Source organism: Bombina bombina, chromosome 1 (genome assembly GCF_027579735.1).
Source record: "Bombina bombina isolate aBomBom1 chromosome 1, aBomBom1.pri, whole genome shotgun sequence".
Taxonomy (NCBI): Eukaryota; Metazoa; Chordata; class Amphibia; order Anura; family Bombinatoridae; genus Bombina; species Bombina bombina.
In genome coordinates this window covers 73,813,003-73,840,701 of record NC_069499.1, presented here as the reverse complement: position 1 = coordinate 73,840,701, position 27,699 = coordinate 73,813,003, and the positions used below count along the sequence as shown (strand labels likewise).

The following is a 27,699-nucleotide window of genomic DNA, read 5'->3' as shown; positions in this document are numbered from 1 at the left end:
ATGCTGTTAGAGCCATGTCTGATACTGCGTCACAGTATGCAGAACATGAGGACGGAGAGCTTCAGTCTGTGGGTGACATCTCTGACTCGGGGAAACCTGATTCAGAGATTTCTAATTTTAAATTTAAGCTTGAGAACCTCCGTGTATTGCTTGGGGAGGTATTAGCTGCTCTGAATGACTGTAACACAGTTGCAATTCCAGAGAAATTGTGTAGGCTGGATAGATACTATGCGGTGCCGGTGTGTACTGACGTTTTTCCTATACCTAAAAGGCTTACAGAAATTATTAGCAAGGAGTGGTATAGACCCGGTGTGCACTTTTCCCCACCTCCTATATTTAGAAAAATGTTTCCAATAGACGCCACTACACGGGACTTATGGCAGACGGTCCCTAAGGTGGAGGGAGCAGTTTCTACTTTAGCAAAGCGTACCACTATCCCGGTTGAGGACAGTTGTGCTTTTTCAGATCCAATGGATAAAAAATTGGAGGGTTACCTTAAGAAAATGTTTATTCAACAAGGTTTTATTTTACAGCCCCTTGCATGCATTGCACCTGTCACTGCTGCGGCGGCATTCTGGTTTGAGGCCCTGGAAGAGGCCATCCAGACAGCTCCATTGAATTAAATTATTGACAAGCTTAGAACGCTTAAGCTAGCTAACTCATTTGTTTCTGATGCCATTGTTCATTTGACTAAACTAACTAAAGAATTCCGGATTCTCCATCCAGGCGCGTAGGGCGCTATGGCTTAGATCCTGGTCAGCTGACGTGACTTCAAAGTCTAAATTACTCAACATTCCTTTCAAGGGGAAGACCTTATTCGGGCCTGGCTTGAAGGAAATTATTGCTTACATTACTGGAGGCAAGGGTCATACCCTTCCTCAGGACAGGGCCAAATCAAAGGCCAAACAGTCTACTTTTCGTGCCTTTCGAAATTTCAAGGCAGGAGCAGCATCAACTTCCTCCGCTTCAAAACAAGAGGGAACTGTTGCTCATTCCAGACAGGTCTGGAAACCTAACCAGTCCTGGAACAAGGGCAAGCAGGCCAGAAAGCCTTCTGCTGCCCCCAAGACAGCATGAAGGAACGGCCCCCTATCCGGAAATGGATCTAGTGGGGGGCAGACTTTCTCTCTTCGCCCAGGCGTGGGCAAGAGATGTTCAGGATCCCTGGGCGTTGGAGATCATATCTCAGGGATATCTTCTGGACTTCAAAGCTTCTCCTCCACAAGGGAGATTTCATCTTTCAAGGTTATCAGCAAACCAGATAAAGAAAGAGGCATTCCTAAGCTGTGTGCAAGACCTCCTAGTAATGGGAGTGATCCCTCCAGTTCCGCGGACGGAACAAGGACAGGGATTTTATTCAAATCTGTTTGTGGTTCCCAAGAAAGAGGGAACCTTCAGACCAATCTTGGATCTAAAGATCTTAAACAAATTCCTCAGAGTTCCATCATTCAAAATGGAAACTATTCGGACCATCCTACCCATGATCCAAGAGGGTCAGTACATGACCACAGTGGCCTTAAATGATACCTACCTTCACATACCGATTCACAAAGATCATCATCGGTTCCTAAGGTTTGCCTTTCTAGACAGGCATTACCAATTTGTAGCTCTTCCCTTCGGGTTGGCCACTGCCCCGAGAATTTTTACAAAGGTTCTGGGCTCACTTCTGGCGGTTCTAAGACCGCGAGGCATAGCGGTGGCTCCGTATCTAGACGACATCCTGATACAGGCGTCAAGCTTTCAAATTGCCAAGTCTCATACAGAGATAGTTCTGGCATTTCTGAGGTCGCATGGGTGGAAAGTGAACGTGGAAAAGAGTTCTCTATCACCACTCACAAGAGTCTCCTTCCTAGGGACTCTTATAGATTCTGTAGCGATGAAAATTTACCTGACGGAGTCCAGGTTATCAAAACTTCTAAATGCTTGCCGTGTCCTTCATTCCATTCCACGCCCGTCAGTGGCTCAGTGCATGGAAGTAATCGGCTTAATGGTAGCGGCAATGGACATAGTGCCATTTGCGCGCCTGCATCTCAGACCGCTGCAATTATGCATGCTAAGTCAGTGGAATGGGGATTACTCAGATTTGTCCCCTCTACTAAATCTGGATCAAGAGACCAGAGATTCTCTTCTCTGGTGGCTTTCTCGGGTCCATCTGTCCAAGGGTATGACCTTTCGCAGGCCAGATTGGATGATTGTAACAACAGATGCCAGCCTTCTAGGTTGGGGCGCAGTCTGGAACTCCCGAAGGCTCAGGGATCATGGACAATAAATATTCTGGAGTTAAGAGCAATATTCAATGCTCTTCTAGCTTGGCCTCAGTTAGCAACCCTGAGGTTGTATATATATATATATATAATATTTTTTTCTTCTTTTTTAAACATTTTAATTTGACTGAAAATGAGCCCTGCTCCTGTCCAGGAATCCATTACAGGCATATAGCAGTAGGGGTGGGGGGCTGCTCCTTTCAGAAATACTGTGCCTTGCTGATATAAAATACATTGTAGATGCAGTTAAGTTAACCCAGCAGCAAAGGGGACTGCAGTTTTAGCCTTTTTGGGAGCTGTGGAATTAACTGCATCTGCTATGTATTTGAGCCATTTCTCAGAGAGCAGGAGATTCTGTCTGAGGTTCAATAATGTTTACATACCCTAAGTTTCAGACTGCAGACGTCCCTAGGGGGAAATATAAGTAAGTGGCTTTCTCTCCTCTTCATTCCTGCATGGGCTCTACTTTTAGATTTTTAGATTGATCGGCTGCTTATGAGAACAGAAAGTGAAAGTAAAAAGTGAAAGTAAAACAGCCATTTTACAAATGTGTTCTAAAAGCAACCACTAGATGGAGCTGGTTTGCCAGAAATCACAAATAAATCAATGCATTTATAGCCACTTTTGAGGATTTTTTTACATTATATAAGTATAATGTAGGTGGCGGCGAGGTTAGGGGCGGCAGATTAGGTGTTAATATTTTACCAGTGTTTGCGAGGCGGGAGTGCGGCGGTTTAGGGGTTAATATGTTTATTCTAATGGCGGCAATGTCCGGAGTGGCAGATTAGGGGTTAAAAAAATTATTATAGTGTTTGCGATGCGGGAGTGCCTCGGTTTAGGGGTTAATAGGTAGTTTATGGGTGTTAGTGTACTTTTTAGCACTTTAGTTATGAGTTTTATGCTACAGCTTTGTATCGTAAAACTCATAATTACTGACTTTAAAATGCGTTCGGAATCTTGGAGGTAGAGGGTGTACCGCTCACTTTTTGGCCTCCCAGGATAGACTCGTAATACCGGCACTATGGAAGTCCCATAGAAAAAAGGGTTTACGAAGTTTGCGTAAGTCGGTTTGCGGTAAGGCCAAAAAAGTGTGCGGTGCTTCTAAACCTGCAAGACTCGTAATAGCAGCGGTATTAAAGGGAAAGTCAAGTCAAAATTAAACTTTCATGATTCAGATGGGGTATGCAATTTTAAACAACTTTCCAATTTACTTTTATCATCAAATTTGCTTTGTTCTGTTCTCTTGGTATTCTTTTTTGAAAGCTAATTAGAAAGGATAAAGTAGGAAGCAATGTTAGCACTTCCTTTCAGGTGCTCGCTGCCAGCCCCGGTTCTCCCAAACCGTGTATAGAAGCAGAAAGTGTTGAAAGTGGCAGCGCTGTGTCACTTCCAGGGAACCAAGCTGCCCATGTCCTCTGAGTCAACCTTGTTGCTTTCACCTCCAAAATAAAAGAGCTCACAATAGTGTAGCAGATTTCAGACAATGTGGTAGGCGCACAAACTGGTTATACTCACAATTTTGCCGTTAAAATAAGCCTTTTATTAAAATCATCACAAAGGTGTCTTCAGGTGCAGCTTCAGGTTTTATTTAAAATACAGTTCAACGCGTTTTGGCTATAAGAAGACTTTATCAAGAGCATAAAGTTAAAACAATTTCTGGAACAAAAAACCTAGGTAGGCTCAAAATGATTTTAAGCCACTGAAGGCAGCCTCTTATCTCAGTGCATTTTGACAGTTTTCACAATTAGACACTGATGTTTCATGTTTACCATATAGATAACACTGTCTTACTCCCGTGGAGGTATTTATGAGTCCGCACTTATTGGCTAAAATGCAAGTCTGACAAAAGAACTGAGATAAAGGGCCAGTCTTAGATAAAAGGTAATCACAGAAGTTAAAGGTGTATTAATATAATAGTGCAGGTTGTGCAAAACTGGGGAATGGGTAATAAAGGGATTATGGGGTAGATTTAATAAGCAGCGGATGCTGCTTTCTACCCTCGTTGACATGTTGACATATAATAAATTGACCCCCATGCATCTTCTTAAACAATACAAATTTTCAAGTAGACTGTCCCTTTAATGTTCCTTTAAATACTCTTTTGAACAACACCCCAATATCTTCTTATTGCCTCACCGTGTTACATTTAACAAAGATCTACGGTATGTAGGTGACTTCTTTAAACAGTGATAATTTTTCTTACAAAAGATGACATATTTGACTAAACTAACTAATTTGATCGACAATCTATACAGTGTAAGTCAAAGAGTATCAAGGTTTGTAGAAAGCATTGTCAGATTTGATACTGGCTTATTTTTGGCTTTAAAATACAATGCTTAAGGGACTTCATTTATAATCTCAATGCATGGATTTTAAATGACTTTTCTTCCTTTCATCTCTAGGGAGCTTTTCAGCTCATTTAACTTTCTGTTTGAAGGCAATTTGAAGGCAATCTAACCCATTTTTTCTGGCAAAACCATGAAGTCATTCACAGAATCCTATTTTTAATTGCATGTAATTTACTCCCCATTATGTTTTGTAGTTTATTCTTTCTATAAAATGGTGAAATGGTATTAAAATAGTACATAATTGTTCAATTAATAAATTGCAGGTGGAAGGCTAAGTATGAGAGGGACATTATTATCGTAATATCCCCAAGAACATTGAATGTTAAGAAGAATTTAGTGTTAAATCATAATGTTTTACTTCATGAATTTGTCTATTATAATACAACTGTGTATTCTGGAAGCAAGCATTTTAAAAATAGGACTAAAATTGATATAAATATAGTTAAAATAAATGTTTATAGCAAAACTTATATTGGCTTATTTGTGGTATGTTTTGTTATCTATATTGTTCTAGGCTGCAGTATGTCCCTTGACTAAAGGGAAATGAAACGCTAAATACATTTTATAAGCATAGCATTAAGGTTATCCTCTGCCTCTCTTTAGCCATAAGTGCTGCCATGGTAAAATCTAGCTATCACTGCATTTCAGGGCTGTGTGCACATATCAGCTCCATGATTGCGGGTTCTCCATTCGGTTCAAAGCCTAAGAACAATTGAAGTTTTTCTAGATAAGCTATAAAATATTATTTGGAAACTGGCAGTAGAAGTAAAGTCTGATTTTATTGTTGTCATCTATTCTGATATGAAAAAAGAGCAGAAAACTTTGGAGGATTGAAATATTTCTGTGATCCTGATTTTCTACGAACTCATTAAAAAGTCATTTTTTAAACACAAGTGGAGCGCTAAATATTGCTTTCAAGAAAGCGATATTAGAGCTGTACTTTGTAATACCAGTGCACACTAATGCCGTTTTTTTTTCTTTCTAGCAACCCACTCCCACCTACTTTAGACCCCAAAAACTGCCTAGTGCATTTGTTTTTTATTTTAAAAAAAAAAATTGAAAAAATGCTACTTTTTTTTTTTAATAAAAAAAACTACAAAGTCTACAACTACTATAAAAAATTAACCAGAGAAGTATACTGGAAAGTTGTTTAAAACTAACGGCTAGATTTAGAGTTTTGTCGGTAACAACCCGCGTAGCTAACGCTGGCTTTTTTCTGGCCGCACCTTTAAAATAACTCTGGTATTGAGAGTCCACAGAATGGCTGCGTTAGGCTCCAAAAAAGGAGCGTAGAGCATATTTAACGCAACTTCAACTATCGATACCAGAGTTGCTTACGGATGCGGCCAGCCTCAAAAACGTGCTCGTGCACGATTCCCCCATAGGAAACAATGGGGCTGTTTGAGCTGAAAAAAAAACTAACACCTGCAAAAAAGCCGCGTTCAGCTCCTAACGCAGCCCCATTGTTTGCTATGGGGAAACACTTCCTACGTCTGCACCTAACACCCTAACATGTACCCCGAGTCTAAACACCCCTAACCTTTCACTTATTAACCCCTAATCTGCTGCCCCCGCTATCGCTGACCCCTGCATATTATTATTAACCCCTAATCTGCCGCTCCGTAAACCGCCGCTACTTACATTATCCCTATGTACCCCTAATCTGCTGCCCCTAACACCGCCGACCCCTATATTATATTTATTAACCCCTAATCTGCCCCCCACAACGTCGCCTCCACCTGCCTATACTTATTAACCCCTAATCTGCTGACCGGACCGCTCCGCTATTATAATAAAGTTATTAACCCCTAATCCGCCTCACTAACCCTATAATAAATAGTATTAACCCCTAATCTGCCCTCCCTAACATCGCCAACACCTAACTTCAAACATTAACCCCTAATCTGCCGACTGGAGCTCACAGCTATTCTAATAAATGTATTAACCCCTAAAGCTAAGTCTAACCCTAACACTAACACCCCCCTAAATTAAATATAATTTTAATCTAACGAAATTAATTAACTCTTCTTAAATAAATTATTCCTATTTAAAGCTAAATACTTACCTGTAAAATAAATCCTAATATAGCTACAATATAAATTATATTTATATTATAGCTATTTTAGGATTAATATTTATTTTACAGGTAACTTTGTATTCATTTTAACCAGGTACAATAGCTATTAAATAGTTAAGAACTATTTAATAGCTAAAATAGTTTAAATAATTACAAATTTACCTGTAAAATAAATCCTAACCTAAGTTACAATTAAACCTAACACTACACTATCAATAAATTAATTAAATAAAATACCAACAATTACCTACAATTAAACCTAACACTACACATAGAAACATAGATATTGATGGCAGATAAGAGCCATAGGCCCAGCAAGTCTGCCCGACCTTACCTAACAGTATAAACTTATCTAGTTCGTAGGATAGCCCTATGCTTGTCCCATGCATTTTTAAAGTCCCCCACAGTGTTTGTTGCTACTACCTCTTGAGGAAGTTTATTCCATAAATCAATCACTCTTTCTGTAAGCAAGTGCTTCCTCAAATTACTCCTGAATCTACTACCCTTTAGCTTGAGCTCATGACCCCTTGTTCTTGAATTTTCCATTTTATGTAAAATACCCACAGCCTCAGTTTTACTAAACCCTTTAATGTACTTGAAAGTTGCTATCATATCACCTCTTTCCCTTCTCTCCTCTAAGCTATACATATTTAGGTAATTGAGCCTATCCTGGTAAGTTTTATTTTTTAGACCATGTACCATTTTGGTAGCCCTCCTTTGCACAGATTCAAGTTTGTTAATATCCTTCTGAAGATATGGTCTCCAGAACTGCACACAATACTCAAGATGAGGCCTAACTAATGATCTATAAAGTGGCATAAGAACCTTACTATTTCTGCTGCAAATACCTCTACCAATACATCCAAGCATTCTGCTAGCCTTACTCGCTGCATTACTACATTGTTTGATAAGTTTTAAATCATCTGAAATAATAATTCCCAAGTCCTGTTCCTCGTCTGTAACAGTCATTAAAGTGTCATTGAGTCTGTAATTAACATTTGGATTTTTCTTCCCTAAATGCATTATTTTACACTTTGCTGTGTTAAACTTTAGATCCCAGTCATTTGTCCAATCCTCCAATTGTTGTATATCACTTCTCATTTTGTCTACCCCCCCTGGAACATCCACTCTGTTGCAAATTTTTGTATCATCTGCAAAGAGACATACTTTCCCCTGTAGCCCTTTGCTGATATCGCAGATAAATATGTTAAACAAAACAGGCCCCAGAACTGACCCCTGAGGAACACCACTAGTAACAGCCCCCTCTGCTGAATGAACTCCATTTACTAAGACACTTTGTTTTCTGTCCTTAAGCCAGCATTCCACCCAGTTCACAATTTTTGAATCTAGACCAAGGAGATATAGTTTGTGAATAAGTTTATTGTGTGGGACGGTGTCAAATGCTTTGCTGAAATCTAGATATGCTACATCAACTGCTCCTCCCTTGTCTAATACTTTTGTTACATAATCAAAGAAGTCAATTAGATTAGTCTGACATGATCTCCCTAAAGTAAAACCATGGTGATTTTGGTCCTCTAAACTGTTTGTCTTTATGTAAGTCATAATTCTTTCTTTTAAGAGGCTTTCCATTAATTTCCCTACTACTGAAGTTAAACTAACTGGCCTGTAGTTGCCAGATTCTTCTCTACTGCCCTTTTTATGAAAGGGTATTACATTTGCTATTCTCCAATCATCTGGGACAGCTCCTGTTAATAGTGACTGATTAAACAGATCAGTTAATGGGACAGTTAGCACTGATCGAAGTTCTTTTAAAACCCTTGGATGAATATTATCAGGACCCACTGCCTTTGTAACATTTATTTTTGATAATGCTAACAAAACCTCATCCTCTGTAAAAAGATTACTGTTAAGCTTGTTTCTATTTTGCGTAGCATCCCTTAATGTAAACATTGTATCTTCACAATCTTTAGTGAAAACAGAACAGAAGTAATCATTGAGACAGTCTGCAATCTGCTTATCTCCTTCTATTATTCTACCATCAACTGATTTCAATTTTACTATTCCTACCTTATTTTTTCTTCTTTCACTGATATATCTAAAGAATGTTTTGTCCCCATGTTTTACTGACTGTGCTATCTTCTCTTCTGCATGAGCTTTAACCTTCCTAATTAACTGCTTAGTCTTTTTTTGTTGGAGTCTCCATATTTTCATATTATCATCTGCTTGTGTGTGTCTGTAATTTTTATAAGCTATCTTTTTTGTCTTTACAGCATGTGCTACTTCTTTGGAAAACCAAATTGGTTTCCGCTTTCTTTTACTTTTACAGACATGTCTAATACAGTGTGCGGTTGCATCTAAAATGGCACCTTTCACAAATTCCCACTGTTCTTGAACCCCTGTAATAAGAGTTTTCCCCTTTAAATAGTTTTTTAGGTATTCTCCCATTAATGAAAAATCTGCCGTCCTAAAGTCTAAAACTTTTGTTTTAGTCTGGGTGGACAGTTCCTGAACATGAATACTAAACCAAACAGATTGATGATCACTGGATCCTAAGTTCTCACCTACAGACACATCTGAAACTGTATCACTGTTTGTAAGTATTAGATCTAATATAGCTTCCTTACGAGTTGGTTCCTTGACTAATTGTTCAAGTGATTCCCCTAGCAGAGATTCAAGAATATACCTGCTTCTAGCCGATCTAGCAGAAGGAATCTTCCAGTCTATATCTGGCAAATTAAAGTCCCCCAGTACTATAACCTTACCCTTCATGGTCATTTTGGTTATTTAATCTAATAACAGATTGTCCAGTTTTTCATCCTGCAATGGAGGCCTATATACAACCCCTATTCTAAAAACATTTTTATCTCCAATTTCCAAAGTCACCCAAATACTTTCCACCTCATCATTTGTTCCTACAATTTCAGTAACCTTTATATTTTCATTTACATACAAAGCAACTCCTCCACCTTTCTTTCCTACTCTGTTCTTTTTAAATAACCTGTATCCAGGTATGACTATGTCCCAGTCATGCAAATCATTGTACCATGTTTCTGTTATAGCTACTAAATCCAAGTTGTCCCTAGTCATTCTTGAAATGAGTTCAGGTAATTTATTTCCTAAGCTGCGAGCATTTGTGCTCATGGCACGAAGAATTTTTCTACTAGAATTTCTAGAATTGTTACTTGGACTAACAGTTTTGGCATGCTGTGGGGGCAGGTGGATATATTAATGCTACCCCCCTTTATTAGTTTAAATGATTTCTAATAAAGTATTTGAACTCCTCTCCCAGATACTCTATTCCTTTAGCATCCAAATGCAAGCCATCTCTCCTAAATAACCTAGTATCTTTCCAAACAGAACTATAATGGCCAATAAAACCAAATCCTCGTTCCCTGCACCACTTATCTAACCAAGAATTAAATGTTGTAATCTGCTCCATCTTTCCTGCTTCCTGGTCATACACAGGTAAAATAGCAGAAAATGATAGAGTTGATGCCACAGTCTCTAAATGATTACCTAGGTCACAAAACTCTTTCTGAACAGCAGCAACGTGATTACTAGCCAGATCATTTGTTCCTAAATGTACAATCACATCTAACTCACTTCCCTTTCCTGCTGCCTTAACAATTCTCAAAATACGATTCTTATCCCTGTGAGCAGTAGCTCCTGGAAGACATCTAACCTCCCTTGTTTCTCCTTTACTTTCACCTAAATACACATTCCTCAAAATAGAGTCACCCACTAACAGTCTTTTTCTCAAAAACACATCTGCAGTTCTTTCCTGTGTTATGTTACCTGGAGAATCAGGTGCCAATAGATTTAAATTACCTGTTACAGCTTCAGAGGGCTCAGAAACAGCAATCTCCTCATCACAAGTGTATTCGGCAAGAGCAGCATAGGAGTTTTGCAATGGCAGAGGTTGTGGGCAATGCTTCTGGTCTACTGTTCTAATTCTTCCAGAGCCTACAGTGATCCATCTGCCTCTCCTTGCTGATCTCTGGGGTAGAGGGGCTTCTTTCTGAGGCATCTTTGTAGAGGTAACAGGTATGTTACTTACCTTAGCTTGAAGTTTAGCTATTTCCTCCCTTAACAGGGAAAACTGCTTACAAACAGGACAGCCCCTAAATCTCCAAAAAGTAGAACGATTAAAAAGTGCAAAACACCCATTGCACTGTATCTGAGACATTTTAAACTATGCAACACTTTAACAATAAGAAAAATATAAGTATTATTTACTACTGAATAAGCCTGAATAACTCCTGAAATAACTCAAATATCCTTATGTATTTGATCCTTTTTTAGTTTGATCCCTTTGCTAAGAAGCAGAGCTAAATAAATAAATTAAATACAATTCCTACAAATAAATACAATGAAATAAACTAACTAAAGTACAAAAAATAAAAAAGAACTAAGTTACAAAAAATAAAAAAATATTTACAAACATTAGAAAAATATTACAACAATTTTAAACTAATTACACCTACTCTAAGCCCCCTAATAAAATAACAAAGACCCCCAAAATAAAAAAATGCCCTACCCTATTCTAAATTACTAAAGTTCAAAGCTCTTTTACCTTACCAGCCCTGAACAGGGCCCTTTGCGGGGCATGCCCCAAGAAATTCAGCTCTTTTGCCTGTAAAAAAAAACATACAATACCCCCCCCAACATTACAACCCACCACCCACATACCCCTAATCTAACCCAAACCCCCCTTAAATAAACCTAACACTAAGCCCCTGAAGATCTCCCTACCTTGAGTCGTCTTCACCCAGCCGAGCCAAATTCTTCATCCAAGCGCAGCAAGAAGAGGTCCTCCATCCGGTAGAAGTCTTCATCCAAGCGGGGCAAGAAGAGGTCCTCCATCCGGTAGAAGTCTTCATCCAAGCGGGGCAGAAGAGGTCTTCCATCCGATTGAAGTCTTCATCCAAGCGGCATCTTCTATCGTCATCCATCCGGAGCGGAGCGGCAGCATCCTGAAGACCTCCGACGCGGAACATCCATCCTGGCCGACGACTGAACAATGAATGACGGTTCCTTTAAATGACGTCATCCAAGATGGCGTCCCTCGAATTCCGATTGGCTGATAGGATTCCTATCAGCCAATCGGAATTCGAGGGACGCCATTCGAGGGAATAATTTATTTAAGAAGAGTTAATTAATTTCGTTAGATTAAAATTATATTTAATTTAGGGGGGTGTTAGTGTTAGGGTTAGACTTAGCTTTAGGGGTTAATACATTTATTAGAATAGCGGTGAGCTCCAGTCGGCAGATTAGGGGTTAATAATTGAAGTTAGGTGTCGGCGATGTTAAGGAGGGCAGATTAGGGGTTAATACTATTATAGGGTTAGTGAGGCGGATTAGGGGTTAATAACTTTATTATAGTAGCGGTGCGGTCCGCTCGGCAGATTAGGGGTTAATTAGTGTAGGCAGGTGGAGGCGACGTTGAGGGGGGCAGATTAGGGGTTAATAAATATAATATAGGGGTCAGCGGTGTTAGGTGCAGCAGATTAGGGGTACATAAGTATAATGTAGGTGGCGGTCGGCAGATTAGGGGTTAAACGATAGGATACGCAATTGACGTAAGGGGATCTGCGGTATGGAAAAGTCGCGGCTGAAAAGTGAGCGTTAGACCCTTTTTTGACTGACTCCAAATACCGGCTGTAGCCTAAAACCAGCGTTAGGAGCCTCTAACGCTGGTTTTCACGGCTACCGCCAAACTCTAAATCTAGGCCTAAGTGCTCTATCTGAATCCTAGATACATCGAAACATAGATTTTGACAGCAGATAAGAACCATAGGCCCAGCAAGTCTGCCTGATATTTTCTAAAACATAAACTTATCTTGTTTGTAGGACAGTCTTATGCTTATCCCAGGCATTCTTAAAGACCCCCACAGTGTTTGTCATTACCACCTCTTGTGGAAGTCAATCACTCTTTCTGTAAAGAAATGCTTCCGCAAATTTCTCCTGAATCTACTACCCTTCAGCTTGAGATCTTGACCTCTCATTCTTACATTTTTATTTTTATGGGAAATACTCTCATCCTCAACCTCTCTAAGCCCCTTAATATACTTAAAAAGTTACTATCATATCTCCTCTTTCCCTTCTTTCCTCTAAACTATACATATATATATATATATATATATATATATATATATATATTTATTTTATTTTTTTTAGATAATTGAGCCTCTCATGGTACGTTTTATTTTTCAGACCATGTACCATTTTAGTAGTCCTCCTTTGCACAGATTCCAGTTTGTTTATATCCTTCTGGATATATTGCCTCCAGGACTTCACACAATACTCAAGATGAGGCCTAACTGCTGATCGGTAAAGTGGCACAAGAACTTGACTAATTCTGTTACTGTAATGTTTTGTATTTGGTTAACTTAAGGATACAACTGCAAAGCTTGCTAATGAGTGACCTTGTTTGCTTCAGTTGTTTTTATAGTGAAATAACATAAGATTATTCCCCTTTAAATAATTTGTAGATTGCTTTAATAGATCGTAAGGGATTCTGTGAATCCTTAGTAGTGCAAAGGTAAGTAATTTGAAGGATCGAACATCTAAGGTCTTTAGTAACTGTTCATAAGCAAGAATGTAGCAAGCAGTGTTTGTAACTTGTAGCCGGGTGTTCCTTCACGGTTAAGCTGTGACGTCACCTGGGAGTGACTCACGTTCACAGAGAATCAGTTGCAGGAATACAGAAATCTGTAGGTTACTTGTGAATACCTAATCTTACGTTAGTCAGCCTTGCAGATCCAGGCTGCTTTAATCTTGGTGGTTAGTACACAACTGCAGGTAAAATTAGAGACACAGAACACTTCTGGTATTAATTAGAGCCGAAGATGGTTGCAGCTGCGATTGCTCCTACCAAGTCAAACACTTTGCTTGATATCTGTAGAGCTTTTAGGAAAAACAGTAATTTGACAGATGAACTGTAGGATACGTCTTGTCAGCGGTATTACCGCAAACGGTTAGGAGAAAGTCTAGCTAGTTATACTATTAAATTAGTAGATTTGACTCAGTGCAGAGTTTTAAGCATATTAGCCTGACACTAACAAATTACTAAGCACCTAGTAACAAGTGGGCAGGTATTTTATGCAAGGTAAAGGGGAAAAAGGCCAGCTGCAATTAAAGGGAAAGTAAGTGAGTTACTGAGAGTACATTACAGAATTCTCCCCTAAAGGAGCAGCTACGCAGCTCAGGGTCAGGGTCTGTCAGGATGACGACTGTGGAACAAAGATACAAGTCTCGGAGCGTTTAAGTTGGAAGATGGCTCCCAGGTATGTCCATATCCGAGCCTATGTACCAAATACTGCAATTTTCCATGAAAGATGCATGAGTCTAGGGTGCTCTGCACCTTGTATTCCTCATCTGGTCCCACAATAGGTGTGGAGGATGATGCAGAAGAGGGTTGGTTCTGAGTAGTAGAATAAGGTTTCAGAAGGGAGACATGGAATGTAGGATGAATCTTATACGAGGTAGGTAGTTGCAGGGTAACAACATTAGAGTTGACTACCCGTATAATTTTGAAAGGACCGCTGAACAGACTACTGAGGTTTCTGCAAGGGGTACGGAGTTTAAGGTGTTTGGTAGACAGCCATACTTTGGCCTAGATTTGGAGTTCGGCGGTAAAAGGGCTGTTAACGCTCCGCGGGTTTTTTTCTGGCCGCACCATAAATTTAACTCTGGTATCGAGAGTTCAAACAAATGCTGCGTTAGGCTCCAAAAAAGGAGCGTAGAGCATTTTTACCGCAAATGCAACTCTCGATACCAGAGTTGCTTACGGACGCGGCCGGCATCAAAAACGTGCTCGTGCACGATTCTCCCATAGGAAACAATGGGGCTGTTTGAGCTGAAAAAAAACCTAACACCTGCAAAAAAGCAGCGTTCAGCTCCTAACGCAGCCCCATTGTTTCCTATGGGGAAACACCTCCTAAGTCTGCACCTAACACCCTAACATGTACCCCGAGTCTAAACACCCCTAACCTTACACTTATTAACCCCTAATCTGCCGCCCCCCGCTATCGCTGACCCCTGCATTACACTTTTAACCCCTAATCTGCCGCTCCGTAAACCGCCGCCACCTACGTTATCCCTATGTACCCCTAATCTGCTGCCCTAACATCGCCGACCCCTATGTTATATTTATTAACCCCTAATCTGCCCCCCACAACGTCGCCGACACCTACCTACAATTATTAACCCCTAATCTGCCGAGCGGACCTGAGCGCTACTATAATAAAGTTATTAACCCCTAATCCGCCTCACTAACCCTATCATAAATAGTATTAACCCCTAATCTGCCCTCCCTAACATCGCCGACACCTACCTTCAATTATTAACCCCTAATCTGCCGACCGGAGCTCACCGCTATTCTAATAAATGTATTAACCCCTAAAGCTAAGTCTAACCCTAACACTAACACCCCCCTAAGTTAAATATAATTTTTATCTAACGAAATAAATTAACTCTTATTAAATAAATAATTCCTATTTAAAGCTAAATACTTACCTGTAAAATACATCCTAATATAGCTACAATATAAATTATAATTATATTATAGCTATTTTAGGATTAATATTTATTTTACAGGCAACTTTGTAATTATTTTAACCATGTACAATAGCTATTAAATAGTTAAGAACTATTTAATAGTTACCTAGTTAAAATAATTACAAATTTACCTGTAAAATAAATCCTAACCTAAGATATAATTAAACCTAACACTACCCTATCAATAAAATAATTAAATAAACTACCTACAATTACCTACAATTAACCTAACACTACACTATCAATAAATTAATTAAACACAATTGCTACAAATAAATAAAATTAAATAAACTATCTAAAGTACAAAAAATAAAAAAGAACTAAGTTACAGAAAATAATAAAATATTTACAAACATAAGAAAAATATTACAACAATTTTAAACTAATTACACCTACTCTAAGCCCCCTAATAAAATAACAAAGCCCCCCAAAATAAAAAATTCCCTACCCTATTCTAAAATACAAATATTACAAGCTCTTTTACCTTACCAGCCCTGAACAGGGCCCTTTGCGGGGCATGCCCCAAGAATTTCAGCTCTTTTGCCTGTAAAAAAAAACATACAATACCCCCCCCCCAACATTACAACCCACCACCCACATACCCCTAATCTAACCCAAACCCCCCTTAAATAAACCTAACACTACCCCCCTGATGATCTTCCTACCTTGTCTTCACCATGCCAGGTTCACCGATCCGTCCTGGCTCCAAGATCTTCATCCAACCCAAGCGGGGGCTAGACATCCACTGAAGAAGTCCAGAAGAGGGTCCAAAGTCTTCCTCCTATCCGGCAAGAAGAGGACATCCGGACCGGCAAACATCTTCTCCAAGCGGCATCTTCTATCTTCTTCCATCCGATGACGACCGGCTCCATCTTGAAGACCTCCAGCGCGGATCCATCCTCTTCTTCCGACGACTAGACGACGAATGACGGTTCCTTTAAGGGACGTCATCCAAGATGGCGTCCCTCGAATTCCGATTGGCTGATAGGATTCTATCAGCCAATCGGAATTAAGGTAGGAATTTTCTGATTGGCTGATGGAATCAGCCAATCAGAATATAGTTCAATCCGATTGGCTGATCCAATCAGCCAATCAGATTGAGCTCGCATTCTATTGGCTGTTCCGATCAGCCAATAGAATGCGAGCTCAATCTGATTGGCTGATTGGATCAGCCAATCGGATTGAACTATATTCTGATTGGCTGATTCCATCAGCCAATCAGAAAATTCCTACCTTAATTCCGATTGGCTGATAGAATCCTATCAGCCAATCGGAATTCGAGGGACGCCATCTTGGATGACGTCCCTTAAAGGAACCGTCATTCGTCGTCTAGTCGTCGGAAGAAGAGGATGGATCCGCGCTGGAGGTCTTCAAGATGGAGCCGGTCGTCATCGGATGGAAGAAGATAGAAGATGCCGCTTGGAGAAGATGTTTGCCGGTCCGGATGTCCTCTTCTTGCCGGATAGGAGGAAGACTTTGGACCCTCTTCTGGACTTCTTCAGTGGATGTCTAGCCCCCGCTTGGGTTGGATGAAGATCTTGGAGCCAGGACGGATCGGTGAACCTGGCATGGTGAAGACAAGGTAGGAAGATCATCAGGGGGGTAGTGTTAGGTTTATTTAAGGGGGGTTTGGGTTAGATTAGGGGTATGTGGGTGGTGGGTTGTAATGTTGGGGGGGGGGTATTGTATGTTTTTTTTTACAGGCAAAAGAGCTGAAATTCTTGGGGCATGCCCCGCAAAGGGCCCTGTTCAGGGCTGGTAAGGTAAAAGAGCTTGTAATATTTGTATTTTAGAATAGGGTAGGGAATTTTTTATTTTGGGGGGCTTTGTTATTTTATTAGGGGGCTTAGAGTAGGTGTAATTAGTTTAAAATTGTTGTAATATTTTTCTTATGTTTGTAAATATTTTATTATTTTCTGTAACTTAGTTCTTTTTTATTTTTTGTACTTTAGATAGTTTATTTAATTTTATTTATTTGTAGCAATTGTGTTTAATTAATTTATTGATAGTGTAGTGTTAGGTTAATTGTAGGTAATTGTAGGTAGTTTATTTAATTATTTTATTGATAGGGTAGTGTTAGGTTTAATTATATCTTAGGTTAGGATTTATTTTACAGGTAAATTTGTAATTATTTTAACTAGGTAACTATTAAATAGTTCTTAACTATTTAATAGCTATTGTACCTGGTTAAAATAATTACAAAGTTGCCTGTAAAATAAATATTAATCCTAAAATAGCTATAATATAATTATAATTTATATTGTAGCTATATTAGGATGTATTTTACAGGTAAGTATTTAGCTTTAAATAGGAATTATTTATTTAATAAGAGTTAATTTATTTCGTTAGATAAAAATTATATTTAACTTAGGGGGGTGTTAGTGTTAGGGTTAGACTTAGCTTTAGGGGTTAATACATTTATTAGAATAGCGGTGAGCTCCGGTCGGCAGATTAGGGGTTAATAATTGAAGGTAGGTGTCGGCGATATTAGGGAGGGCAGATTAGGGGTTAATACTATTTATGATAGGGTTAGTGAGGCGGATTAGGGGTTAATAACTTTATTATAGTAGCGCTCAGGTCCGCTCGGCAGATTAGGGGTTAATAAGTGTAGGTAGGTGTCGGCGACGTTGTGGGGGGCAGATTAGGGGTTAATAAATATAACATAGGGGTCGGCGATGTTAGGGGTAGCAGATTAGGGGTACATAGGGATAACGTAGGTGGCGGCGATTTGCGGTCGGAAGATTAGGGGTTAATTATTTTAAGTAGCTTGCGGCGACGTTGTGGGGGGCAAGTTAGGGGTTAATAGATATAATACAGGGGTCGGCGGTGTTAGGGGCAGCAGATTAGGGGTACATAAGTATAACGTAGGTGGCGGTCGGCAGATTAGGGGTTAAAAATTTGAATCGAGTGGCGGCGATGTGGGGGGACCTCGGTTTAGGGGTACATAGGTAGTTTATGGGTGTTAGTGTAGTTTAGGGTACAGTAGTTAAGAGCTTTATAAACCGGCGTTAGCCAGAAAGCTCTTAACTCCTGCTTTTTTCAGGCGGCTGGAATCTTGTCGTTAGAGCTCTAACGCTCACTGCAGAAACGACTCTAAATACCAGCGTTAGAAAGATCCCATTGAAAAGATAGGCTACGCAAATGGCGTAGGGGGATCTGCGGTATGGAAAAGTCGCGGCTGAAAAGTGAGCGTTAGACCCTTTAATCACTGACTCCAAATACCAGCGGGCGCCCAAAACCAGCGTTAGGAGCCTCTAACGCTGGTTTTGACGGCTACCGCCGAACTCTAAATCTAGGCCTTTGTCTCCGATTTTGTAAGAAGGTGGAGGTTGTCTTCTTAACCGATAAACAGGCCACTGAGGTTTCTACAAGGGGTGCGGACTCAGAGTTTAAGGTGTTTGGTAGACAACCAAACTTTGTCTCCGATTTTGTAAGAAGGTGGAGGTCGTCTTCTTAAGTCATAGTAGAACTTTTGGTGTTGCTGAGCCCGTTGAATATTGTCACAAAGAATATTGAATGTAGTAGTCAATGTATTGATTCTATCATTGACAAGCGGACAAGTTCTCATTACGGGACATAATATGGAAAGTAGGGTGGAAACCATAGCTGGCAAAAAAGGGAAATGTTTGGTAGTGGAATTGGTTGTATTGTTGTATGCAAATTCTGCGGTGGTTAATAGGGAACTCCAGTTGTCTTGTTCATAGGTGCAATAACATCTGAGGTATTGTTCCAACCACTGATTTACTTGTTCTGTTTGACCATTAGTCTGAGGGTGATAGGCCGTACTAAGGCATTAGTCAAGCTGAAGGGATGTGCAGAGTTGTTTCCAAATTTTGAGGTGAATTGAGATCCTCAATCAGATGTAACTGATGAGGGTAAACCATGAAGTTTCACAACATAATCCAGAAATAGTTGGGCAGTTTGAGAAGTTGTTGGAAGGCGGTAATAAGAGACGAAGTGTGCCATTTTTGTCAAGAGGTCCACAAAAACTAGTATAGTATTGTTATTTGCAGATTTTGGCAGATCTACTATGAAGTCCATTGCTATATGTTTCTATAATCTATCTGGAATTGGTAGTGACACAAGTAGTCCATAAGGATGTTGTCTCTCTGCTTTACATTTAATACAGGTTGGACAGGAACGGATGTATCCATGTACTGATTTCAAATAATCTTGCCACCAGAAAGATCTTCTGAGGAGTTCTAGGTTCTTTACGGTACCTGGATGACCTGCCAGAGGAGAGTCATGAATGGTTTTCAGAATGTGGTTATGTAGAGCAGGGGAACATATATCTGGTTATTGAAGTAATAGAGTCAATCTTTTTTTTTATGGACTTGGGATAAAGGAATCGATGAATCTGTATCTTGAGCACTCTTTATTTTTTTTATTGAGGACATTACAAAGAAAAAATAAATGCAGTGGGAATATAGAATACAATTGTATATATATTAACGTCATATTTGATAGTCCTCTTTTTTTTTAATCCCCTAGATAGAGTTGGACCCTTTTCGTCTTTCAATGACAACAGAAGTAAAAGTAGGGGTTTACAATAAACAAAAAGAATAAGAAAGAATAACAAAAATCTTGCTATGGCTTAACAAGATAAACCTTGATAGAATTATAAATGCAAATTACCAGGACTGAAATTTTTTTCTTAAAATATAAGCGCACCTTCCTTATCATATGCAAATACAACTTTTTGACAATGATATCACATGAATATTTTAAAACTAAAAAATCCAATACTATACCTCACAAGTTATATATAGCAGATCCATATAATTATACTGTGGTAATATCTTTGTTAAACATATATAAGCTCTCCCATACGCCACCTCGGCCGCTGGCGGTGCAAGGAAAGGCCAAACACACGTACACAGTGCATACCAAACTTACTTTAACCGTAAGAAAGAGATTTGAGAATTATCAAATTGCTACTTGTTTAAGTTACAGATGTTAGTTTGTGAGGGTTCATGGACTTATATATAAAAGCTGCTACTTGGGTGTTGCTTAAATTTCCTACCCTGTGGGTATAGTGACTATTTATATTTTAGAATTTTTTTAGGAGTTATATATGTGTGAACGATTTAATTTGGGATAACATGAGGTATTAGCGCAATACTTGTCTAAAGCATTTTCTTTTTTTTCTAACTCATAGTGTATATACATAAGAAAGAAAACAAAACATTTTTAACATGTAAGAATCTAGCATTTCAACATTTTAAGTAATACTTTAAAGTGAATGTAAATTTTGATGCTAAAGTGCCCGGTTTTTAAAAACTTTGATTAAAAACAGGGTTACTTTAATTCATCAAGATTTTCATTTCACTCGTGTTGGGAAAAAAACTTACCTTTTAATCTTCACAACAGCTCCAGCTTCCCCTCCACCTGTTTCAAAGCCTCTTCCTGGGCCTAAAATGAGGCATCCGGCTTTCTCCAATCACAGCAGTGAATCAGACACTGAATCCCCCGGGGGGGGGGGGAAGCTGTGATTGGAGGATGACCTATCAATCATTTCTGACATCAAAAATGGCTTGTGAGACCGGAGGAATCTGGAGCTGCTGTGAAGTTTATAAGGTTTTTATAACAACAGGAGTGAAATGTAAATTTTGATGAATTAAAGTGCCCCTGTTTTTAATCAAAGTTTTAAAAACCGGGCACTTTAGCATCAAAATTTACATTCACTTTAAAGACTATCTGAGAGTTATACATTGCCTAGAAATTGTCAGCCTTCAGAAATTATCAGCATTGGGTGCGTAGCTTTGGTGTAACATATTAAAAAAACATAAAGCACAATTTAGCGGACCAATTGGGGACAGGGTTCTTATTGACACTGATTCCACGGCCTCCTAGGATCCCTCCCCTAAACCCAGAGACAGCCGCTCAGAATCCGGTCCTTGTTTTTTTTTTTTACTTGTTCTTGCAAATCCACAATGGTCCCCAGGTTGAGGTGGTTTATGAGGCGCTCCCTGTATGGCTTTAACGTTTTTGGCATTGGTATCTTAGCCTTTTAGCTTTGCTATATGATGTTTCAAGTCGATCGCCATTTTATGTTGGTAGTCTGCAGTTTTTTTCTCCATGTTAGTTGTTTCTGCAAAAAGGGAGGTCACTTGCTTGCTTTCCCTGTTTGCATTCTCCGTTAATGATCTGTTATCATTCTGTCCTATCGGCTGGTAGGTGGTCGGCTGAAGTAGATCCCCAGCCAATGGTACCTCGGGCTGTGCGGCCTCTCGGGCCCTAGGATTAGGCCGGATTCCCATGTCGTAGATTGTTTTGTTACCGGCGCCTCCGTTATTGCTGGCATTATCCTGTTCATAAGAAGTTGAAGCTCACGTACCGAAGGCGCTTTTTCTATTAGAGGCTGAAAGAGCCTTTCTAGTCTAAGGAGTATGGAATCATGCATAATGAAGGAGCTTTTATCCCTCAGCTGGAAGGGATACCATTGTACCGTTCTCTATGGTTTCCCACTTGGCAGGTAGTTCTGGTTGGAGAAGGTGGTAAAAGTTGTAGGTAGTTCAAGGTGTCAGGGTGGACTTAATATGCGATGCTGCTTGCCTGTGAGATCACCGCTGCTACAGGCCTCAGTTGTCGGTTTCCGGCCCTGGGGTCATAAATACAGCAAAATGGTTCCAATTGTATTTTATGTCGCTCAGGAACATGAATTTTATTGTGTTAGTGTTAGATGCTGTGGTTATGGACCCATTATAGGCCACTCACCCGGAGCTCATGAAAAGTGCAACTACACCGAGCCGCAGTTAAGACATGCCCCCTTGAGCACTCTTTATTAGTTGGTTTTTAGGTGATGGGATAGGCAAATAAAACGCTCTTGAGGAATGACTGTGGTTGGTGATTGTATGTTGGGTGGTTTTGGGTTCCCTCGTTAGAGTGCGCCTGCCTTTCCATTCTTTGTCCCTGGTTTGTAAGTTATTGTATAATTGAATCAGGAGAAGTATAGGCTCCATCTTTCTTGTCGAGCGGACAGTGTTCGTTTGTTTGGTAGATAAGTATCGGTAGTTGGATTCCTTCCAGGAGATGTCATCAATGCTCAAAGGAGGTTTTTATAGCCAATAACTCTTTCTCTCCAATGGGATAGTTGATTTCTGCTGAGGACATTACTCTAGAATGGAAAGCTATAGGGTGTATTGGATCTTTCATATTTTTTTTGTGAGAGTACAGCTCCTGTTGCGTATTCTGAGGCATTCACTTAAAGTATATATTGTAAGGAAGAATCTGGGAAATGTAAAATTGGAGCAGTTGTAAATTATTTCTTCAAGAATTCAAATGCTTCTTCAGTTTGTGGGGTCCATATAAACTGTGAATTTCTTCCAGTGAGCGTTGTTAATGGTTTTGAGAGCTTGTAGAAACCTTTTTATACATTTTCGGTAGAAGTTTGCAAAATCAAGAAACTGTTGGACTTTTTTTTTTTTTTTTAAGAATCTTTTAACTTTTCTATACATAAACTTTAATGTACAACATGTAGACGAGATAGGCTAACCCTCTGCAAATAACAGAGCATATATATAAGACAGCAAAAATGATCTGCTAACATACAAGGACTGACTCAGACTGTCCCCTGTTCTAGGTAAATAGACTTGACAAGAGACTGGTCTATTAGCCAACCCCCTACTTTGCAGAATAGGAATTAATAGTAAAACGTATGATATCTAAATCACAATATATAGGTTCCTGCAGGCTAAGAAAGGTGTGCCTATATAAACCCTTTTCAAGTGAAATAAGAGCCTTTACATATGCATGACATTGAGCTATGTTTATGTAGTGTTACTGCAGATTTGTTATACAATATGATTCTGAAAATCTGACTATCTAGATGTTGCTATCAATCCTGCCAAGCACAGGTAGGTATTTGTATATAGCTTAAACATATAGCTTAACTATCATGTCTACCGGGTAAGCAAACTGGGTAGCCTTAGACAAATGAAACACCTTTACACCCATATCCCAAAGTCAGCATGAAGGTTATATGGATATATCATCTTTGTGAGTATTGACATCAAAGGGACAAACTTATAGCGTATTGAGACCCATTAAGAAACCTGGTGGTGACCAATATTAGGTACTGGTTTGTCACAGTCTAACTCTAAATTTAAAAACAAACAAACAACAACATGAGGAAGGTACATCATTACTTTTAGACCCACTTCTCAATGGAGTTTACTCCGGTCTAACTAAGGTGAAGATAGTCTACCCAAAATAAATTAGATAAGACTAGTTAGAGTACTTCGTACTAATAATCAGTAATACTAAATGTAAACATATGCAGACAAATTCAGTAGTTATCTGACACTAGAGTATATGAATAATATTCAGCAAGGGCATATGAATAATTTTAGTCATAAGCAAGTATTTTTGAACCTAGCAGAGTAATTACAAGGTGATGTATTGACCCGTAAATCAAGAAAGCAGTGTTTGAATTGTAATAAAGTACATTACGGTTAATATAGACTACAACAATACCCATAACCTAGCTTGTTACCAAACATATACTATATGACAAATGGTAGCTACAGCAAGAGTATAATTGGTGAATGTCAGCCTCCCGTTAAGTCTCTCTGTAGCGTATGGTGATCTCCAAGTTCTTTATTCCCTGATATAAAGTAAGTGATTGCGGAATCACATCTTCTGGAGTACTAAACTCTCAGTCCGCGACCAATACCATGTTGTCTAGATTAGCCCACGCCTACTTGACACATTACCCTATCTGCGTCAGAGAGTATCCAGCTTGGGTGTTCATACCAGCCGACCCTGACAGTGTCATGTTCCATGTCGAAGTAGGTAAAGTAGGCCGACCGGGTGATACTGACATCAGATCTCGTCAAGACCATGGCAGAAACAAGCTCTGTGGTCATTATTCTCAGCCGGGTGATATCCTTGGGTAAGGACAAAGTGTAGGGTAAGTTAGGTTCAGCCTCTTCCAGCACAATGTCACTTCTTGTCAGCGGGTGCTGCTGTGTATAAAGCTCCAACACCTGAAAGACGCCAGGTTTTTGGTAGTCATCGATTTTGCTTCATTATTTAGATATCATTTGTTAAAGAATTAGCAATGCACATGGGTGAGCCAATCACTTGAGGCAAATATGTGCAGCCACCAATCAGAATCTACTGAGCCTATCTAGATATGCTTTTCAGGAAGGAATATCAAGAGAATGAAGCAAATTAGATAACAGAAGTATATTAAAAAGTTGTTTAAAATTGTATTCTTTATCTTTATCATGAAAGAGAAAATTTGGGTTTAATGTCCCTTTAAGATGTTTCAGTTCGGGTTGAGACAAAGGATATATGTGTCCATATGGAATGGTGGAACCTGGAACAAGATCGATAGGTCAGTTGTACGGTCTATGTGGGGGTAGTGTTTCAGCTTCCTTTTTGTTGAACATCTTGGAAGTCGGAATATGCTTCAGGAAGAGAGAATTCTGAGAGGTGGAGGATGGATAAGTTATGATTACAGGTAGATTGGCAATATTCAGATATCAATATGATGTTAGACACCTTCCAGAGGATAGTGGGCTGATGCAGATTGAGCCAGTTTAAGCCTAGGATTAAAGTGAAGAGAGCTGCTGCAATAACATCAAAGGTTAAAAATTCCTTATGACCCGAACTAGTAGTAACTAGAAGTGGAACAGTGTGGTGTGTTGTAGGTCTGTGGAATTGTATGTATCTGTGCAAGTGATCTATCAATATAGTTGCCTGAAGCTCCTGAATCTATGATAGCTTCAGCTTTTATTTAATGTTGTTCCCATTGTAATGAAAGAGAGGGGTGAATGTAAGAAGGATTGTCTACGTTAGTGATAAAACAGGTAGAGGATGAATAATTCTTACCATTTTTTTGTTTACTTAGTATAGGGCAATCCTTCACTTCATGAGATGGTGCAGCACAATACATACACAGGTTATTGTTTTTTCTTCAGGCGCCTTTAATGAACGCTATATCCATGGATTCTTCTGTATCTCCAGATGTTGGAGTGGAGTTATTGGGGAAGAGAATCCTTCTTGTGAACTGTTCTGAGTGAGAACGTTCACTCTTCCTTTCCCGTATTCTGCTGTCTATTGTAATAGTTAAAGTCATCAGGGTGTCTAGGGTAGGTGGTAAGTCAATTCTAGCTAATTCATATTTTACCAGATCTCACAAACCTAAACTAAGCAATATCGTTCCATTTAGTGTCTTTGGCCCAAATTTTATATTCTGAGATATAGTTCTTGACAGGTCTCCTTCCTTGTCTTAGAGATCTCATGTTAGACTCAGCTGTTAATTGCTTGTTGGTATCTTCATAAAGGAGGATCATCTGATTTGAAGTAGGTATTTGCCCAGGATCTGGGTTCCCCCCTGAGATAGAAGAACTTATACTCAATTTGTTGCAAATGTCTTGGGTCTGAGAATAAAAATCAAATTGCAAGCGTTAACAAAATCCCTAAACTGGGACTTGTGGTTCCATTATTGGTTCAGTGAGATTCCCCTTTGAAGTGATGCTTTCTTTTATTATTGTTCACAAACTGTAGTTTTCGATTTGTAAATCCCTTAATCCTTGTGTCAAGACGTCTACTCTCTGAGATAAGGAGAGGACGTGGTTAGCCAGTTCTGCTGTATCCATTTCCAGGCTTTGTAATATGTAATGTTTTGTATTTGGTTAGCTGAGAGAATAACTTAAAGTGAATGTAAATTTAGATGATAAAGTGCCCGGTTTTTAAAAATCTGATTAAAAACAGGGGCACTTTAATTCATCAAAATTTACATTTCACTCGTGTTGTGAAAATGTTTACCTTTTAGTCTTGACAGCTGCTGCATCGCTTCCCCCGCCCGTCACAAAGCTTCTTCCTGGGTCTAAAATGAGGAATCTGGCTTCCTCCAATCACAGCGTTGAATCAGACACTGATTCCTGGGGTTGAAGCCGTGATTGGAGGATGACCGATCCATCATTTCTAGCGTATGAAGAGGCTTGCGACGACCGGGGGAATCGCTGGGGTAGCTGTCAAGATTAAAAGGTAAGTATTTTCACAAAACAAGAGTGAAATGTAAATTTTGATAAATTAAAGTGCCCCTGTTTTTAATCAGATTTTTAAAAACCGCGCACTTTATCATCTAAATTTACATTCACTTTAAGGATACAACTGCAAAACTTGCTAATGAGTAACCTTGTTTGCTTTAGCTGTTTTTATAAGGACATAACATAAGATTATTCCCCTTTAAATAATTTGTAGCAAGCAGTGTTTGTAACTTGTAGCCAGGTGTTCCTTTGCGGTTAAGCTGTGACGCCAGCTGGGTGTGACTCACGGTCATGGAGAATCAGTAGCTGGAATACGGCAATCTGTAGGTTACTTGTGAATATCTAATCTTACGTTAGTCAGCCTTGCCGTTATGACTCTGCAGATCCAGGCTGCTTTAATCTTGGTGGTTAGTACACGACTGCAGGCAAAATTGGAGACACAGAACACCGCTGGTATTAATTAGAGCCAAGATGGTAGCAGCTGCGGTTGCTCCTAGCAAGTCAAACACTTTGCTTGATATCTTTAGAGCTTTTAGGATAAACAGCAATTTGACAGATGAACTGTAGGATACTCCTTGTCAGCGGTATTACCGCAAACAGTTAGAAGAAAGTCCAGCTAGTTACTAGCAAACGAGTAGATTTGGCTCAGTGCAGAACGTTAAGCATATTAGCCTGACACTGACAAATTACTAAACATCTAGTAAAAAGTGGGCAGGTGTTTTATGCAAGGTAAAGGTGAAAAAGGCCAGCCGCTATTAAAGGGAACGTGAGTTACTGAGAGTACATTACAGTTACTCACTGCAATACTACAATGTCTACTAAATTATAAATAATTCACAAGTCTCGTTCCTCATTTGTATCAGTTAGTTAAGTGTTTGGATTTTTCTTCCCTAAATACATAATGTTTTACTTTGCAGTGTTAAACTTTAGATCCCAGTAATTTGTCCAAACCTCCATTTTTTGTATATCACTTCTTATTTATCTTGCAAGGTGTATCCAGTCCAGTGAGTCCACGGATTCATCCTTACTTGTGGGATATTCTCATTCCCTACAGGAAGTGGCAAAGAGAGCACACAGAGCTGTCCATATAGCTCCCCCCCCCCCAGTCATTCTCTTTGCCGGCTCTGGCAGCAGAGCCTCTCTACGGGAAATTTACCATAAGATATGGCGGAAATATCTTCGTTGGTGTGAATCCAAGGGTTACTCGTGGAGTAAGATTAGGATTCCAAGGATATTGTCTTTTCTCCAAGAAGGATTGGAGAAAGGCTTGTCAGCTAGTTCCTTAAAGGGACACATATCTGCTCTGTCTATCCTTTTACACAAGCGTCTGGCAGAGGTACCAGACGTTCAAGCGTTTGCTCAGGCTTTAGTCAAAATCAAGCCTGTCTATAAACCTGTGGCTCTGCCATAGAGTCTAAATTTAGTTCTTTCAGTTCTTCAAGGGGTTCCTTTGAACCTTTACATTCCATAGATATTAAGTTATTATCTTG

At 39.4% G+C, this 27,699-nt stretch overlaps 1 protein-coding gene across 1 annotated transcript in view; it reads left to right on the top strand.

The window, feature by feature from the left end:
* Positions 1–27,699, top strand: part of WDR25 (WD repeat domain 25) — a 689,023-nt gene that overhangs the window by 240,906 nt on the left and 420,418 nt on the right. The window lies entirely within an intron of this gene.